Here is a 19575-nt window from a genome sequence, read left to right on the forward strand (position 1 = left end):
CGGCATAGCCCTCTATAATATAAAGAGAGCAAGGAGCATAAAGGTAATATAACCAAAACATATTTGGCGCCAAGTATGACGCACGACGCAAAGGGAAGTGAATCCGGAAAAGACGCATCTTGAGTCATAACAAGCGCGACTTCGCGACAAACAACCTAACATCAATAAAGACGCAGGAAATAACGGAACTTGCGACACTATAGACACAAAAATGACAATAAATAACAGCATTTTGCGCCCTTGCGAGCCTAGATTTGCCAGCAAAATTAAGGAAACACAAGTCAAATTGGAAAAAAAAGACTAAACCCCAGGTAAGAAAATATTAAAAAATAACTTCCTAAAACATGATTCCCATACTGAAACTGTTAGACTGCAAAGGGAAATACACATAGACCTGACTCATGGCAAATATAAATAAATACAAGAAAAGGAAAGTGTGGAGTGATATGTAGATAGGACTCAACTAGCTTCCCCAAATCTGATATGCTCCCAATATCAGATGTATAGAAATGTGCAAGTAGTGATGGGTGTGGGGAGCGCTCTAAAAGAGCTGTGAGTATAAACTATGATTTGAAGTGTGTATACACTGTGATAGAATGTGTATGGATTTACCAAATATAATTTCTTTGAATAAATATAATTACTTTGAATCATAAATTTTTGTGTGGTTCTGGTGTTATGTAGTGTCTCTCCAAAAAATGTGAACAAATAAACAAACAAAAACAAAACGTTGATTCTTAAAATTCTTCAAGGACAATTTTATAAAATCCTTCTATTTATTCAAAATGTGTATGCTCGGTGTATTATCACTGTACCTTTAAATAAATTGATGTGCCTCTAAATAAATTGATACACAAATTGTGCTTCAAAATGGATAGACAAACAAATCGTTATGAATTTGAAACGTGATGAATTTAAAACGTGATGAATTTAAACAAATCGTGATGAAAAAAATGACTTAACTTCTAGATGAATAAACAAACAAATCGTGATAAATTTAAAAAACTTTACTAAGATAAAAAACAGTATAAGATCGTTTCAATCGTATTTTATGGTTATACCATACAATGAATCTGTTTAGAGCATGTGGGGGTACATCTTTATCGTAAAACAATGCTAAAAGTTCGGATTTTTAATCCTTATGGTGGAAGTTCGGATTTGTAATCCTTATGGTTTTCTTAAGTTGTGGCCACAACCAATTTTAAAACAGTTAAAATCCAAATGTAGTACTGTGCTGTTGTTAATTTTGCAGTTTATTCTCCCCCTAACCGGACCTCTGATATTCCTTACCTCCGTGTTTTCTTTGTATTACCTTGGGTTCTGGGAAGAGTGCTTTTTGTAAGTAGGTCGAGTTCTCCAAGCGGCTTTGCCGCTGTTTGAATTTCCTCCGCAACTACTTCCTACCCTGATGTGCGTGTGACGTTGACGTTGACGTTGTACACGGAGGACCAATCAGGCAACCGGATCGTGGGGGGAGTGTTTCTTGTACTGGAGCCAATCTTTCCACACTCGATGTCAGAAAAACATCAAAAAAAACCAATAGGATTCACATACTGGGGTATAAAAAAGATACATAATAACAGAGGAGGTAATATGGAAAATATGTTACTATTAAAGGAAGCTGAACTCATATTCAAATTCAATACTCTCACACCATATGGCCTCAATGCAGAGCTTAACTTGAATCCTTTCTTGTGAGTGCAGCGAAAACAGTGAACAGTATTGCCATAACAAAAGTACAATAGTGTACTGATTACCCGATAGAAAATAACCATTATTTGATGGCACATATCCTCATACTTATTCGAATATGACAACAATTGAATTAACACACCACAGTCTCCCTTCACATTTTCACTAAACATCACTTTTCACTCACATGTTTTATTTATTTTATTCATTTATTTATTTTATTTTCAATAAATATATTTCAGTATAAATGTGTTAACAACATTAGTTGTATACAAAGAATCTGCCATTGAAAGAAAATGAATAAGGCTAAGAAATGATAATTTATAAACCGGAACATATTAGAGCATTAATTAGGGGGAGTATCCTAACCTCAACAGGACTATATAGGAGCCTAAAAGACACACCAGATTATACAGTCTTGATAAAGGCGCAAGTTACGGCGCTGAAACGCGTAGAAAACCTGACATCGAGTGTGGAAAGATTGGCTCCAGTACAAGAAACACTCCCCCCACGATCCGGTTGCCTGATTGGTCCTCCGTGTACAACGTCAACGTCAACGTCACACGCACATCAGGGTAGGAAGTAGTTGCGGAGGAAATTCAAACAGCGGCAAAGCCGCTTGGAGAACTCGACCTACTTACAAAAAGCACTCTTCCCAGAACCCAAGGTAATACAAAGAAAACACGGAGGTAAGGAATATCAGAGGTCCGGTTAGGGGGAGAATAAACTGCAAAATTAACAACAGCACAGTACTACATTTGGATTTTAACTGTTTTAAAATTGGTTGTGGCCACAACTTAAGAAAACCATAAGGATTACAAATCCGAACTTCCACCATAAGGATTAAAAATCCGAACTTTTAGCATTGTTTTACGATAAAGATGTACCCCCACATGCTCTAAACAGATTCATTGTATGGTATAACCATAAAATACGATTGAAACGATCTTATACTGTTTTTTATCTTAGTAAAGTTTTTTAAATTTATCACGATTTGTTTGTTTATTCATCTAGAAGTTAAGTCATTTTTTTCATCACGATTTGTTTAAATTCATCACGTTTTAAATTCATCACGTTTCAAATTCATAACGATTTGTTTGTCTATCCATTTTGAAGCACAATTTGTGTATCAATTTATTTAGAGGCACATCAATTTATTTAAAGGTACAGTGATAATACACCGAGCATACACATTTTGAATAAATAGAAGGATTTTATAAAATTGTCCTTGAAGAATTTTAAGAATCAACGTTTTGTTTTTGTTTGTTTATTTGTTCACATTTTTTGGAGAGACACTACATAACACCAGAACCACACAAAAATTTATGATTCAAAGTAATTATATTTATTCAAAGAAATTATATTTGGTAAATCCATACACATTCTATCACAGTGTATACACACTTCAAATCATAGTTTATACTCACAGCTCTTTTAGAGCGCTCCCCACACCCATCACTACTTGCACAAATATAAATAAATACACATATTTAAAACGCTATATTAATACATAAAGCACCAAAAAAAGCTGAGAGTTTCTTAAAAAATGATACATACTTACCGAAAGACACCCATCTACATATAGCAAACAGCCAAACCAGTACTGAAAACTATCAGCAGAGGTAATGGTATAAGAGATCGTCAATCTGAAAAGAGAGGTAGGAGATGAATCCCTACGACCGATAACAGAGAACCCTTAAAAAGATTTCCAATGAGTGAAACCATAAAAATAAACAGGCAATACTGTCTTCACGTCCCTCTGACAAACACTGTACTCTGAGAGGAATTGTGCTTCAAAATGCTTAGAAGCGCTTATCATAGAAAAAATCAAGCACAAACTTACTTCACCACCTCCATAGGAGGCAAAGTTTGTAAAAACTAAGGTGTGAGTGTGGTGGGAAGTGAATTTATAGGTATTTTGAGGTTTGGGAAACTTTGTCCCTCCTGGTAGGATTGTATATCCCATACGTCACTAGCTCATGGACTCTTACAATTTACATGAAAGAAATGGATTCTGATTAGGGATGCACTGATACTTTATGGTATGGTGCTGATCCTGAGCATTTGCGTCCAAATGCTCCGATACCGGAACTGAAGCTCAGAGGGAGACCTGCAGTGTCGCGAGGGAACATGGAAACGGCTTCCCAGCCAATCAGGAAGCCAGGCGGCAGGTTGGTCAGGAATCCACTCCCACGCTCCCTTGTGGCAGTGCAGGTCAGACTGGCTTCATGACCAATACAGTAACATTATTCTGCCATTTTGGAATTTGCGCATGTCAAAAGATGCTCCATCAGTCACTAACTGTATAAGGCGGAAACCTGTCCAAGACGGAAAATTTCCATTGTCTGATGCCAATTCGTCTTAAGCAGGTTTCACTGTATATATGTATATAAATATATATATATATAAAATATATATTCAACTCACCAACATTATTTCGTTATTTATTTTGTCCCCTTTTCATGTAATTCCATTCTGCTATTGTGAGCTTTTCAGTTCCTGTTAGAAATGAAAGTGCAGAACACTGTTATATTCCACACAGCCATTGGCTGCACACTCTAGTGACCTATTTATAACTGTCCATAATTGGCCACAGCAGAGAAGGTTACCTAAGTTACAAGATGGCAGCTCCCAATGTTTTATATACACTAAAACTTTACACTTATTTTGTCACTATATAAACAGCTAATCAAACTTTAAAAAAATACATCTAAATGTTATTCTCAGATGGATCTTTTCTTTGAATGCATCATTCTATCTAGCATTTATTTAGTGTTTAATGTCCCTTTAAAAAGACATTTTAGTAAGAAAAGAAAAGTCAGTATTTCAAGCATTTTTACAAAGGGGTGAAATGCTTAGTAACATTTCGTGCTACTGTACCATTGCATACAGCAGCAAGTATACATTTGTATCGTCCAATCACTGGCTCTATTCTCATCTGACGTAGAATTAGGATGTTGTAGGATTGTAAGTTTGACTCTATGGGGGGTAGTTATCAAGCCGTCTACTTTTCTGACTTCGCCGGCCCAATACGCCCGCCTAAGCTCGCCTACCTTTGCCGCCGCGGACCTTGAATACGTTCGCCTAAGTTATCAAAAAAAGCTGTCAAAAAGCCGCGGGGCGATGAGCAGCGGACTGTGAGAGTTATCACTCATCCGATCTCGCTGCCCTTCGGCTTTTTCCCAGCTTTATTGCTAGCCTGTAACTAAGCACCCACACTAAACTACACTGTTCTATCCCTATACCGGCGCCCCCGGAGCCCCCCGCAACTCAATAAAGGTACTAACCCCTAAACCGCCGCTCCTAGACCCTGCCGCAACTCTGATAAATGTATTAACCCCTAAACCGCCGCTCCTAGACCCTGCCGCAACTCTTATAAATGTATTAAGCCCTAAACCGCCACTCCCGGACACCGCTGCCACCTACATTATACCTAGTAACCCCTATCCTGCCCCCCCTACACCGTCGCCCTCTATAATAAAGTTATTAACCCCTATCCTGCTGATCCCGCACTTCTCCGCAACTAAATAAATAGTTTAACCCCTAAACCGCCGCTCCCTGAACCCGCCGCAACCTATATTAAACCTATTAACCCCTATCCTGCCCCCCTACACCGTCGTCACCTATAATAAATTTATTAACCCCTATCCTGCCCCCCACTACACCGCCGCCACTGTAATAAAATTATTAACCCCTAAACCTAACCCTAACCCTAACGCCCCCCTAACTTAAATATTAATTAAATAAATCTAAATAATATTTCTATTATTAACTAAATTAATCCTATTTAAAACTAAATACTTACCTTTAAAATAAACCCTAATATAGCTACAATATAAATAATAATTATATTCTAGCTATCTTAGGATTTATTTTTATTTTACAGGCATCTTTCAATTTATTTTAACTAGGTACAATAGCTATTAAATAGTTATTAACTATTTAATAGCTTACCTAGCTAAAATAAACTGAAATTTACCTGTAAAATAAATCCTAACCTAAGTTATAATTACACCTAACACTACACTATACTTTAATAAATTATTCCTATTTAAAACTAAATACTTACCTGTAAAATAAACCCTAATATAGCTACAATATAAATAATAATTATATTGTAGCTATCTTAGGATTTATATTTATTTTACAGGTAACTTTGTATTTATTTTAGCTAGGTAGAATAGTTATTAAATAGTTATTAACTATTTAATAACTACCTAGCTAAAAGAAATACAAAATTACCTGTAAAATAAATCCTAACCTAAGTTACAATTAAACCTAATACTACACTATCATTAAATTAATTAAATAAACTACCTACAAATAACTACAATTAAATACAATTACATAAACTAACTAAAGTACAAAAAATAAAAAAAGCTAAGTTACAAAAAATAAAAAAATAAGTTACAAACATTTTAAAAATATTACAACAATTTTAAGCTACTTACACCTAATCTAAGCCCCCTAATAAAATAACTAACCCCCCCAAAATAAAAAAATGCCCTACCCTATTCTAAATTAAATAAAGTTCAAAGCTCTTTTACCTTACCAGCCCTTAAAAGGGCCATTTGGGGGGGCATGCCCCAAAAAGTTCAGCTCTTTTGCCTGTAAAAGAAAAATACAACCCCCCCCCAACATTAAAACCCACCACCCACATACCCCTAATCTAACCCAAACCCCCCTTACAAAAACCTAACACTAATCCCCTGAAGATCATCCTACCTTGAGTCGTCTTCACTCAGCCGAGCAGCGATGGAACCGAAGTGGACATCCAGAGCAGAAGAAGTTAATCCTCCAAGCGGCGCTGAAGACATCTTCCATCCGATGAAGTCATCATCCAGGCGGCGCTGAAGAAGTCTTCGATCCGGGCGATGTCATCTTCCAAGAGGCGCTGAAGAGGTCTTCTATCCGGGCGATGTCATCTTCCAAGCCGGGTCTTGAATCTTCCTTCCGCCGACGCGGAACCTCCTTCTTCACCGACGGACTACGACGAATGAAGGCTCCTTTAAGCCTTCCGATCAGCCAATAGAATGCAAGCTCAATCTGATTGGCTGATTCCATCAGCCAATCAGATTTTTCCTACCTTAATTCCGATTGGCTGATAGAATCCTATCAGACAATCGGAATTGAGGGGACGCCATCTTGGATGACGTCCCTTAAAGGAGCCTTCATTCGTCGTAGTCCGTCGGTGAAGAAGGAGGTTCCGCGTCGGCGGAAGGAAGATTCAAGACCCGGCTTGGAAGATGACATCGCCCGGATAGAAGACCTCTTCAGCGCCTCTTGGAAGATGACATCGCCCGGATCGAAGACTTCTTCAGCGCCGCCTGGATGATGACTTCATCGGATGGAAGATGTCTTCAGCGCCGCTTGGAGGATTAACTTCTTCCGCTCCGGATGTCCACTTCGGTTCCATCGCTGCTCGGCTGAGTGAAGACGACTCAAGGTAGGATGATCTTCAGGGGATTAGTGTTAGGTTTTTGTAAGGGGGGTTTGGGTTAGATTAGGGGTATGTGGGTGGTAGGTTTTAATGTTGGGGGGGGTTGTATTTTTCTTTTACAGGCAAAATAGCTGAACTTTTTGGGGCATGCCCCCACAAATGGCCCTTTTAAGGGCTGGTAAGGTAAAAGAGCTTTGAACTTTATTTAATTTAGAATAGGGTAGGGCATTTTTTTTATTTTGGGGGGGGTTGTTATTTTATTAGGGGGCTTAGATTAGGTGTAAGTAGCTTAAAATTGTTGTAATATTTTTAAAATGTTTGTAACTTATTTTTTTATTTTTTGTAACTTAGCTTTTTTTATTTTTTGTACTTTAGTTAGTTTATGTAATTGTATTTAATTGTAGTTATTTGTAGGTAATTAATTTAATGATAGTGTAGTATTAGGTTTAATTGTAACTTAGGTTAGGATTTATTTTACAGGTAATTTTGTATTTCTTTTAGCTAGGTAGTTATTAAATAGTTAATAACTATTTAATAACTATTCTACCTAGCTAAAATAAATACAAAGTTACCTGTAAAATAAATATAAATCCTAAGATAGCTACAATTTAATTATTATTTATATTGTAGCTATATTAGGGTTTATTTTACAGGTAAGTATTTAGTTTTAAATAGGAATAATTTATTAAAGTATAGTGTAGTGTTAGGTGTAATTATAACTTAGGTTAGGATTTATTTTACAGGTAAATTTCAGTTTATTTTAGCTAGGTAAGCTATTAAATAGTTAATAACTATTTAATAGCTATTGTACCTAGTTAAAATAAATTGAAAGATGCCTGTAAAATAAAAATAAATCCTAAGATAGCTAGAATATAATAATTATTTATATTGTAGCTATATTAGGGTTTATTTTAAAGGTAAGTATTTAGTTTTAAATAGGATTAATTTAGTTCATAATAAAAATATTATTTAGATTTATTTAATTAATATTTAAGTTAGGGGGGCGTTAGGGTTAGACTTAGGTTTAGGGGTTAATAATTTGATTACAGTGGCGGCGGCGTAGTGGGGGGCAGGATAGGGGTTAATACATTTATTGTAGGTGGCGACGGTGTAGGGGGGGCAGATTAGGGGTTAATACATTTATTATAGGTGGCGACGGTGTAGGGGGGGCAGATTAGGGGTTAATAAATTTATTATAGGTGGCGACGGTGTAGGGGGGGCAGATTAGGGGTTAATAAATTTATTATAGGTGGCGACGGTGTAGGGGGGGCAGATTAGGGGTTAATACATTTAATATAGGTGGCGACGGTGTAGGGGGGGCAGGATAGGGGTTAATACATTTAATATAGGTTGCGGAGGGTTCAGGGAGCGGCGGTTTAGGGGTTAATACATTTATTATAGTTGCGGTGGGCTCCGGGAGCGGCGGTTTAGGGGTTAATATGTATATAGTAGCTTGCGGTGGGCTCCGGGAGCGGCGGTTTAGGGGCTAATAACTTTATTTAGTTGCGGCGGTGTAGGGGGGACAGATTAGGGGTGTTTAGACTCGGGGTACATGTTAGGGTGTTAGGTGCAGACATCTCCCATAGGAATCAATGGGATGTCTGTCAGCAGCGAACTTGTACTTTCGCTATGGTCAGACTCCCATTGATTCCTATAGGATCCGCCGCCTCCAGGGGTGGCGGTTTGAAAACCAGGTACGCTGGGCCGTAAAAGTGCCGAGCGTACCTGCTAGTCATTTGATAACTAGCAAAAGTAGTGAGAATGTGCCGCACTTGTGTGCGGAACATCTGGAGTGACGTAAGAATCGATCTGTGTCGGACTGAGTCCGGCGGATCGAAGCTTACGTCACAAAATTCTACTTTTGCCGGTCTCGAGCCTTTGATAACTAAGGCGAATCAGCCTCGCCACAAATACGCTGCGGAATTCCAGCGTATTTGAGGTTGACGGCTTGATAACTACCCCCCTATGTTTAACCATTTTGAACAAGTTAAACACGTAATAAACTAAGCAAATTTGTTGTAGCTATAGGGTTATCTTTCAGTGTACAGACATGCATTTTCTGTTAACTGTATCGTAGAAAAATATGTTATTCATATACAAGATAGATATTTTTTTCATATTTTGTTTAAAATTTGTTTTACCTACATTTATGCTAACAGACATTAATATATTGTAGTTAAAAAAGGAGAGTGCCACGCACTGACAAATGTATATTTTAGTTACTTAGTTGCAATCAACTAAAGATTTTATGCCACTAGTATATACTAGGTATCTAATCACTTAATTAAGTGCTGAACTGCAGCTGTTTTTAGGAACAAGAAAGGTTGTATGAGAGTATATAAACAGCGCTGTATACAGCAAATATAAACTAGAAATACACAAATGTGTATAAAAAACACTTTATTTTACTGACAGACTATGTCTTAAAACATTTAAAAAGATATAACTAATACCTATTCACAAAGCATTAGTATTAAATGTTGCTATTGTATATAGTCGTAACACACAGGTTAAAAAACTATTTGCACAATGGAGGGCAAATGATAGTTTCTTTCATGTAATTAACAAGAGTCCATGAGCTAGTGACGTATGGGATATACATTCCTACCAGGAGGGGCAAAGTTTCCCAAACCTTAAAATGCCTATAAATACACCCCTCACCACACCCACAAATCAGTTTTACAAACTTTGCCTCCAAGGGAGGTGGTGAAGTAAGTTTGTGCTAGATTCTACGTTGATATGCGCTCCGCAGCAAGTTGGAGCCCGGTTTTCCTCTCAGCGTGCAGTGAATGTCAGAGGGATGTGAGGAGAGTATTGCCTATTGAATGCAGTGATCTCCTTCTACGGGGTCTATTTCATAAGGTTCTCTGTTATCGGTCGTAGAGATTCATCTCTTACCTCCCTTTTCAGATCGACGATATACTCTTATATATACCATTACCTCTACTGATTCTCGTTTCAGTACTGGTTTGGCTTTCTACAAACATGTAGATGAGTGTCCTGGGGTAAGTAAGTCTTATTTTCTGTGACACTCTAAGCTATGGTTGGGCACTTTATTTATAAAGTTCTAAATATATGTATTCAAACATTTATTTGCCTTGACTCAGAATGTTCAACTTTCCTTATTTCCAGACAGTCAGTTTCATATTTGGGATTATGCTTTAATTATCATATTTTTCTTACCTCAAAAATTTGACTTTTTTCCCTGTGGGCTGTTAGGCTCGCGGGGGCTGAAAATGCTTTATTTTATTGCGTCATTCTTGGCGCGGACTTTTTTGGCGCAAAAATTCCGTTTCCGGCGTCATACGTGTCGCCGGAAGTTGCGTCATTTTTTGACGTTATTTTGCGCCAAAAATGTCGGCGTTCCGGATGTGGCGTCATTTTTGGCGCCAAAAGCATTTAGGCGCCAAATAATGTGGGCGTCTTATTTGGCGCCAAAAAATATGGGCGTCGCTTTTGTCTCCACATTATTTCAGTCTCATTTTTCATTTGCTTCTGGTTGCTAGAAGCTTGATGTTTGGCATTTTTTTCCCATTCCTGAAACTGTCTTATAAGGAATTTGATCTATTTTGCTTTATATGTTGTTTTTTCTCTTACATATTGCAAGATGTCTCACGTTGCATCTGAGCCAGAAGATACTACAGGAAAACCTCTGCCTGCTGGATCTACCAAAGCTAAGTGTATCTGCTGTAAACTTTTGGTAGCTATTCCTCCAGCTGTTGTTTGTATTAAATGTCATGACAAACTTGTTAATGCAGATAATATTTCCTTTAGTGATGTACCATTGCCTGTTGCAGTTCCCTCAACATCTAAGGTGCAGAATGTTCCTGATAACATAAGAGATTTTGTTTCTGAATCCATAAAGAAGGCTTTGTCTGTTATTTCTCCTTCTAGTAAACGTAAAAAGTCTTTTAAATCTTCTCTCTCTACAGATGAATTTTTAAATGAACACCATCATTCTGATTCTTTGGACTCTTCTGGTTCAGAGGATTCTGTGTCAGAGATTGATGCTGATAAATCTTCATATTTATTTAAGATGGAATTTATTCGCTCTTTACTTAAAGAAGTACTAATTGCTTTAGAAATAGAGGATTCTAGTCCTCTTGATACTAATTCTATACGTTTGGATAAGGTTTTTAAAGCTCCTGCGGTTATTCCAGAAGTCTTTCCTGTTCCTAATGCTATTTCTGCAGTAATTGCTAAGGAATGGGATAGATTGGGTAATTCATTTACTCCTTCTAAACGTTTTAAGCAATTATATCCTGTTCCGCCTGACAGATTAGAATTTTGGGACAAAATCCCTAAAGTTGATGGGGCTATTTCTACCCTTGCTAAACGTACTACCATTCCTACATCAGATGGTACCTCGTTTAAGGATCCTTTAGATAGAAAAATTGAATCTTTTCTAAGAAAAGCTTATCTATGTTCAGGTAATCTTCTTAGACCTGCTATATCATTGGCTGATGTTGCGGCAGCTTCAACTTTTTGGTTGGAAACTCTAGCGCAACAAGTAACAAATCGTGATTCTCATGATATTATTATTCTTCTCCAGCATGCTAATAATTTCATCTGTGATGCCATTTTTGATATTATTAGAGTTGATGTTAGATTTATGTCTCTGGCTATCTTAGCCAGAAGAGCTTTATGGCTTAAGACTTGGAATGCTGATATGGCTTCTAAATCAACTCTACTTTCCATTTCTTTCCAGGGAAATAAATTATTTGGTTCTCAGTTGGATTCTATTATTTCAACTGTTACTGGTGGGAAAGGAACTTTTTTACCACAGGATAAAAAGTCTAAAGGTAAAAACAGGGCTAACAATCGTTTTCGTTCCTTTCGTTTCAACAAAGAACAAAAGCCTGATCCTTCGTCCTCAGGAGCAGTTTCAGTTTGGAAACCATCTCCAGTCTGGAATAAATCCAAGCCTGCTAGAAAGGCAAAGCCTGCTTCTAAGTTCACATGAAGGTACGGCCCTCATTCCAGTTCAGCTGGTAGGGGGCAGGTTACGTTTTTTCAAAGAAATTTGGATCAGTTCTGTTCACAATCTTTGGATTCAGAACATTGTTTCAGAAGGGTACAGAATTGGTTTCAAGATGAGACCTCCTGCAAAGAGATTTTTTCTTTCCCATGTCCCAGTAAATCCAGTGAAAGCTCAAGCATTTCTGAATTGTGTTTCAGATCTAGAGTTGGCTGGAGTAATTATGCCAGTTCCAGTTCCGGAACAGGGGATGGGGTTTTATTCAAATCTCTTCATTGTACCAAAGAAGGAGAATTCCTTCAGACCAGTTCTGGATCTAAAATTATTGAATCGTTATGTAAGGATACCAACGTTCAAGATGGTAACTGTAAGGACTATATTGCCTTTTGTTCAGCAAGGGAATTATATGTCCACAATAGATTTACAGGATGCATATCTGCATATTCCGATTCATACAGATCATTATCAGTTCCTGAGATTCTCTTTTCTAGACAAGCATTACCAATTTGTGGCTCTACCGTTTGGCCTTGCTACAGCTCCAAGAATTTTCACAAAGATTCTCGGTGCCCTTCTGTCTGTAATCAGAGAACAGGGTATTGTGGTATTTCCTTATTTGGACGATATCTTGGTACTTGCTCCGTCTTTACATTTAGCAGAGTCTCATACGAATCGACTTGTGTTGTTTCTTCAAGATCATGGTTGGAGGATCAATTTACCAAAAAGTTCTTTGATTCCTCAAACAAGGGTAACCTTTCTGGGTTTCCAGATAGATTCAGTGTCCATGACTTTGTCTTTAACAGACAAGAGACGTCTAAAATTGATTACAGCCTGTCGAAACCTTCAGTCTCAATCATTCCCTTCGGTAGCCTTATGCATGGAAATTCTAGGTCTTATGACTGCTGCATCGGACGCGATCCCCTTTGCTCGTTTTCACATGCGACCTCTTCAGCTCTGTATGCTGAACCAATGGTGCAGGGATTACACGAAGATATATCAATTAATATCTTTAAAACCGATTGTTCGGCACTCTCTAACGTGGTGGACAGATCACCATCGTTTAATTCAGGGGGCTTCTTTTGTTCTTCCGACCTGGACTGTAATTTCAACAGATGCAAGTCTCACAGGTTGGGGAGCTGTGTGGGGATCTCTGACGGCACAAGGAGTTTGGGAATCTCAGGAGGTGAGATTACCGATCAATATCTTGGAACTCCGTGCAGTTTTCAGAGCTCTTCAGTTTTGGCCTCTTCTGAAGAGAGAATCGTTCATTTGTTTTCAGACAGACAATGTCACAACTGTGGCATACATCAATCATCAAGGAGGGACTCACAGTCCTCTGGCTATGAAAGAAGTATCTCGAATTTTGGTTTGGGCGGAATCCAGCTCCTGTCTAATCTCTGCGGTTCATATCCCAGGTGTAGACAATTGGGAAGCGGATTATCTCAGTCGCCAAACGTTGCATCCGGGCGAATGGTCTCTTCACCCAGAGGTATTTCTTCAGATTGTTCAAATGTGGGGGCTCCCAGAGATAGATCTGATGGCCTCTCATCTAAACAAGAAACTTCCCAGGTATCTGTCCAGATCCCGGGATCCTCAGGCGGAGGCAGTGGATGCATTATCACTTCCTTGGAAGTATCATCCTGCCTATATCTTTCCGCCTCTAGTTCTTCTTCCAAGAGTAATCTCCAAGATTCTGAGGGAATGCTCGTTTGTTCTGCTAATAGCTCCGGCATGGCCTCACAGGTTTTGGTATGCGGATCTTGTCCGGATGGCATCTTGCCAACCATGGACTCTTCCGTTAAGACCAGACCTTCTGTCTCAAGGTCCTTTTTTCCATCCGGATCTGAAATCCTTAAATTTAAAGGTATGGAGATTGAACGCTTGATTCTTGGTCATAGAGGTTTCTCTGACTCCGTGATTAATACTATGTTACAGGCTCGTAAATCTGTATCTCGAGAGATATATTATAGAGTCTGGAAGACTTATATTTCTTGGTGTCTTTCTCATCATTTTTCTTGGCATTCTTTTAGAATACCGAGAATTTTACAGTTTCTTCAGGATGGTTTAGATAAGGGTTTGTCCGCGAGTTCTTTGAAAGGACAAATCTCCGCTCTTTCTGTTCTTTTTCACAGAAAGATTGCTATTCTTCCTGATATTCATTGTTTTGTACAAGCTTTGGTTCGTATAAAACCTGTTATTAAGTCAATTTCTCCTCCATGGAGTTTGAATTTGGTTTTGGGAGCTCTTCAAGCTCCTCCGTTTGAACCTATGCATTCATTGGACATTAAATTACTTTCTTGGAAAGTTTTGTTCCTTTTGGCCATCTCTTCTGCTAGAAGAGTTTCTGAATTATCTGCTCTTTCGTGTGAGTCTCCTTTTCTGATTTTTCATCAGGATAAGGCGGTGTTGCGAACTTCTTTTGAATTTTTACCTAAAGTTGTGAATTCCAACAACATTAGTAGAGAAATTGTGGTTCCTTCATTATGTCCTAATCCTAAGAATTCTAAGGAGAAATCATTGCATTCTTTGGATATTGTTAGAGCTTTGAAATATTATGTTGAAGCTACGAAATCTTTCCGTAAGACTTCTAGTTTATTTGTTATCTTTTCCGGTTCTAGGAAAGGCCAGAAAGCTTCTGCCATTTCTTTGGCATCTTGGTTGAAATCTTTAATTCATCTTGCCTATGTTGAGTCGGGTAAAATTCCGCCTCAAAGAATTACAGCTCATTCTACTAGGTCAGTTTCTACTTCCTGGGCGTTTAGGAATGAAGCTTCGGTTGACCAGATCTGCAAAGCAGCAACTTGGTCCTCTTTGCATACTTTTACTAAATTCTACCATTTTGATGTATTTTCTTCTTCTGAAGCAGTTTTTGGTAGAAAAGTTCTTCAGGCAGCGGTTTCAGTTTGAATCTTCTGCTTATGTTTTTTGTTAAACTTTATTTTGGGTGTGGATTATTTTCAGCAGGAATTGGCTGTCTTTATTTTATCCCTCCCTCTCTAGTGACTCTTGTGTGGAAAGATCCACATCTTGGGTAGTCATTATCCCATACGTCACTAGCTCATGGACTCTTGTTAATTACATGAAAGAAAACATAATTTATGTAAGAACTTACCTGATAAATTCATTTCTTTCATATTAACAAGAGTCCATGAGGCCCACCCTTTTTTGTGGTGGTTATGATTTTTTTGTATAAAGCACAATTATTCCAATTCCTTATTTTATATGCTTCGCACTTTTTTTCTTATCACCCCACTTCTTGGCTATTCGTTAAACTGATTTGTGGGTGTGGTGAGGGGTGTATTTATAGGCATTTTAAGGTTTGGGAAACTTTGCCCCTCCTGGTAGGAATGTATATCCCATACGTCACTAGCTCATGGACTCTTGTTAATATGAAAGAAATGAATTTATCAGGTAAGTTCTTACATAAATTATGTTTTTTGAGATGAAATGTCCCCACTTTCATACAATATACAAATATGCAATATTAAATCACAAGTATAAAAACCTTTTAAAAAACTAAAAATCATATAATACTCTGACAAATGAAGCGCAAGAGAAACTGCAAACACTTGCCTGGCCAGACTCTTTGTATTCGTTACCACTACTAGTTTCAGGGCCACACCTGAGGAAGGGGCGTGGCTCTGAAACTAGTAGTGGTAACGTATACACAGAGTCTGGCCAGGCAAGTGTTTGCAGTTTCTCTTGCGCTTCATTTATCAGAGTATTATATGATTTTTAGTTTTTTAAAAGGTTTTTATACTTGTGATTTAATACTGCATATTTGTATGTTGTACATTTGTATATTGTATGAAAGTGGGGACAATAGTGCTCCATTTCATCTCAAAAGCTATCATTTGCCCTCCATTGTGCAAATAGTTTTTCAACCTATGTGTTAGGACTATATACAATAGCAACATTTAATACTAATGCTTTGTGAATAGGTATTAGTTATATATTTTTAAATGTTTTAAGACATGGTCTGTCAGTAAAATAGTGTTTTTTTTTCTACACATTGTGTATTTCTAGTTTATATTTGCTGTATACAGCGCTGTTTATATACTCTCATAAGACATTAATATATATTTTTGTCCTTTTAATTACAATATATTTCTATCTGTAAATGAACAAAAGAACATAAGTAGTGCTAAACGGCGTGTTAGATCACATGGATCCAAAACATGTAAAAATGACAAACACAATTGTACTATTGCACCATTTACCACCACTGTGACTAAGAAATTAGTTTCATATGGGGACCCATAAATGTGCTCACATGAAGAAAATGCAGAGCGAGAAAATGAAGATATGTATTATACAAAGCATAGCAATGAATTCACAACATCACCGGATAATCAAATTCATGATTACGGAGGAAACGCTCCTATTTATGATTCTGAATTTCTGTCTAAGAAAGATTACAAAGGAGAGAAACTATTTCCATGTAGAGATTGTAGTAAATGCTTTAATCGTAATACAAATCTTATTCATCAAAGGATTCACTCAGGACAGAAGCCTTTTGAATGTACTGACTGTGGGAAATGCTTTGTGAAGAAGTCACGGCTTGTTGTACATCAGATAATTCACACAGGAGAACAGCCATTAGTATGCCCTGATGTTTTAGTCAGCAGGCAAAGCGTATTGTACATCAGAGATTCCATACAGGAGAGAAACCATTTGGATGTTCTGATTGCGGGACCCGTTTGGACAATAATACGAGTCTTCTTCAGCATCAAACCATTGACACTGGAGAAAAACCATTTGTTTGTCCGGGCTGTGGAAAATGTTTCAATCAGAACTATAATCTGAGAACCCACACAGGAGAGAGACAGTTTGTTAGCTCAGATTGTGGGAAATGTTTCAGTCAATCCTCAGACCTAATTAAATATCAGCATACTCACTAAGCAGACAAAATATCTTCCTGATCATTAATTGGTCAACTATAGCAGTCATTAAAACTTAAGAATCAAAGGTTCAAGTCCTGGATGTCAACTCAGTCTTCCATTTTTCTGAGCCTGATAATCATCAAGTTGGTTAATCCAACAACTATTATGGATCAGCTACCACAAATGTATTAATCCCAAGATCATGTGCACCTTGAATCATCTAATGAGGACATTATATAAATATGTTAATTTTAATATAATTGCCAAATATTTGAGATGTATGATATAATTTACTTCATGTTGTCGTATAGAGATATTATAACTAGACATGTGCATTCGGCTATTTCTTTAACACACAAGTGTGGAAGATGGCGACCCCTTGCGGCATTCACCTCTTTTAGGATCCGGATTCCTTCTTGTGAAACTAAAAACACAAAGATCTGGATTTGCATAGATCTTCGTGTGTTGCACCTTCACTCGATATTCGGCTCCAAAAAGAGCCGAATGCTGCTAGGGGCCCGTCATCTTCTTCATTCGTGTGCTAATGAAATAGCCGAATGCACATGTCTAATCAAAACATAAATTTGTGGGTGTAACCTTTTGAGCAAATTACACAGTACAGTATATATAACCTTTTGTCAAACATGAGTGAATAAAGGTATTTTGTAATAAGCTCAAACATTTTAGACTATTACATCATTCACACAGGTAGAAAAATATTAAATTATGCAAAAAGTATACTGAAAACTGTGTGAATCCTAATCATTTTTAAATATGTGACAGAGTTCACACACACACACACACACATATATATATATATATATATATATATACACACCTGTTTTTCCTCCATGGAATCTTAGCCTAGTGTTTTGCAGGCTCCTCATTTTTAATCTATGGATAAATTGGACATTTTCTGGCTATATCCTCTGCTAGAAGAGTTTCTGAATTGTCTGCTCTCTTTTTGTATAAGCCTCCTTTTCTGATTTTTGCATCAGGATAAAGCTGTGTTTTTACGGAAATCTTTTAATTTTTTGCCTAAGGTTGTTTCTTCAGAGAACTTTGGCAGAGAGATTGTTGTTCCTTCTTTGTGTCCTAATCCTAAAAAAAGATCTTTGCATTCTCTGGATGTTGTTAGGGCATTGAAGTATTATGATGATCTATAAAAGATTTTAGACAAACTTCAAGTTTGTTCTTTTTTCTGGATCTAGGAAAGGTCAGAAGGCTTTTGATTCACAAAGCTTATTGGGAGGCAGATCAGCCTCCGTCGCAGCAGATTACTGCTCATTCTATGAGGTCAGTTGCCACTTCTTGGGCTTTCAATCAAAGGCAGCTACCTGGTTTTTTTTTTCCTTCTGAAGCAGCTTGGGTATTAGTTCCCATGAGTAATGGATCGTGGACTCCCACCACCTGTATGAAAGAAAAACAAAATTTATGCTTACCTGGTAAATTTCTTTCTTTTGCGATGTACCAAGTCCACGGATTCATCCTTACTTGTGGGATATTATCCTTCCTAACAGGAAGTGGCAAAGAGAGCACCACAGCAGAGCTGTCTATATAGATCCTCCCTTAACTCCACCCCCCAGTCATTCGACCGAAGGCCAAGGAAGAAAAAGGAGAAACTATAAGGTGCAGAGGTGACTGAAGTTTTCAATAAAAAAAAAATACTATCTGTCTTGAATAGACAGGGCGGGCTGTGGACTCGGTACATCGCAAAAGAAAGAAATTTATCAGGTAAGCATAAATTTTGTTTTCTTTTGCAAGATGTACTGAGTCCATGGATTCATCCTTACTTGTGGGATACCAATACCAAAGCTTTAGGACACGGATGAAGGGAGGGACAAGACAGGAACCTAAACGGAAGGCACCACTGCTTGCAAAACCTTTCTCCCAAAAATAGCCTCCGAAGAAGCAAAAGTATCAAATTTGTAAAAGGTATGAAGCGAAGACCAAGTCGCAGCCTTACAAATCTGTTCAACAGAAGCATAATTTTTAAAAGCCCATGTGGAAGCCACCGCTCTAGTAGAGTGAGCTGTAATTCTTTCAGGAGGCTGCTGTCCAGCAGTCTCATAAGCCAAACGGATGATTCTTTTCAGCCAAAAGGAAAGATAGGTAGCAGTAGCCTTTTGACCCCTACGTTTCCCAGAATAGACAACAAACAAAGAAGATGACTGACGAAAATCTTTGGTTGCCTGCAAATAGAACTTCAAAGCACGAACCACGTCCAAGTTGTGCAATAAACATTCCTTCTTAGAAGAAGGATTAGGACACAGAGAAGGAACAACAATCTCCTGATTGATATTCCTGTTAGTAACCACCTTAGGGAGGAACCCAGGTTTGGTACGCAAGACCACCTTATCAGCATGGAAAACAAGATAAGGCGAGCCACATTGTAATGCAGATAATTCAGAAACCCTTCGAGCTGAAGAGATAGCAACTAGAAACAGAACTTTGAAATGCATGGGTTCAAACGGAACCCCCTGAAGAACATTAAGAACTAAATTTAAACTCCAAGGCGGAGCAACAGGTTTAAACACAGGCTTGATTCTAACTAAAGCCTGACAAAAAGCCCGAACGTCTGAGAC

Source organism: Bombina bombina, chromosome 8 (assembly GCF_027579735.1).
Source record: "Bombina bombina isolate aBomBom1 chromosome 8, aBomBom1.pri, whole genome shotgun sequence".
NCBI lineage: Eukaryota > Metazoa > Chordata > Amphibia > Anura > Bombinatoridae > Bombina > Bombina bombina.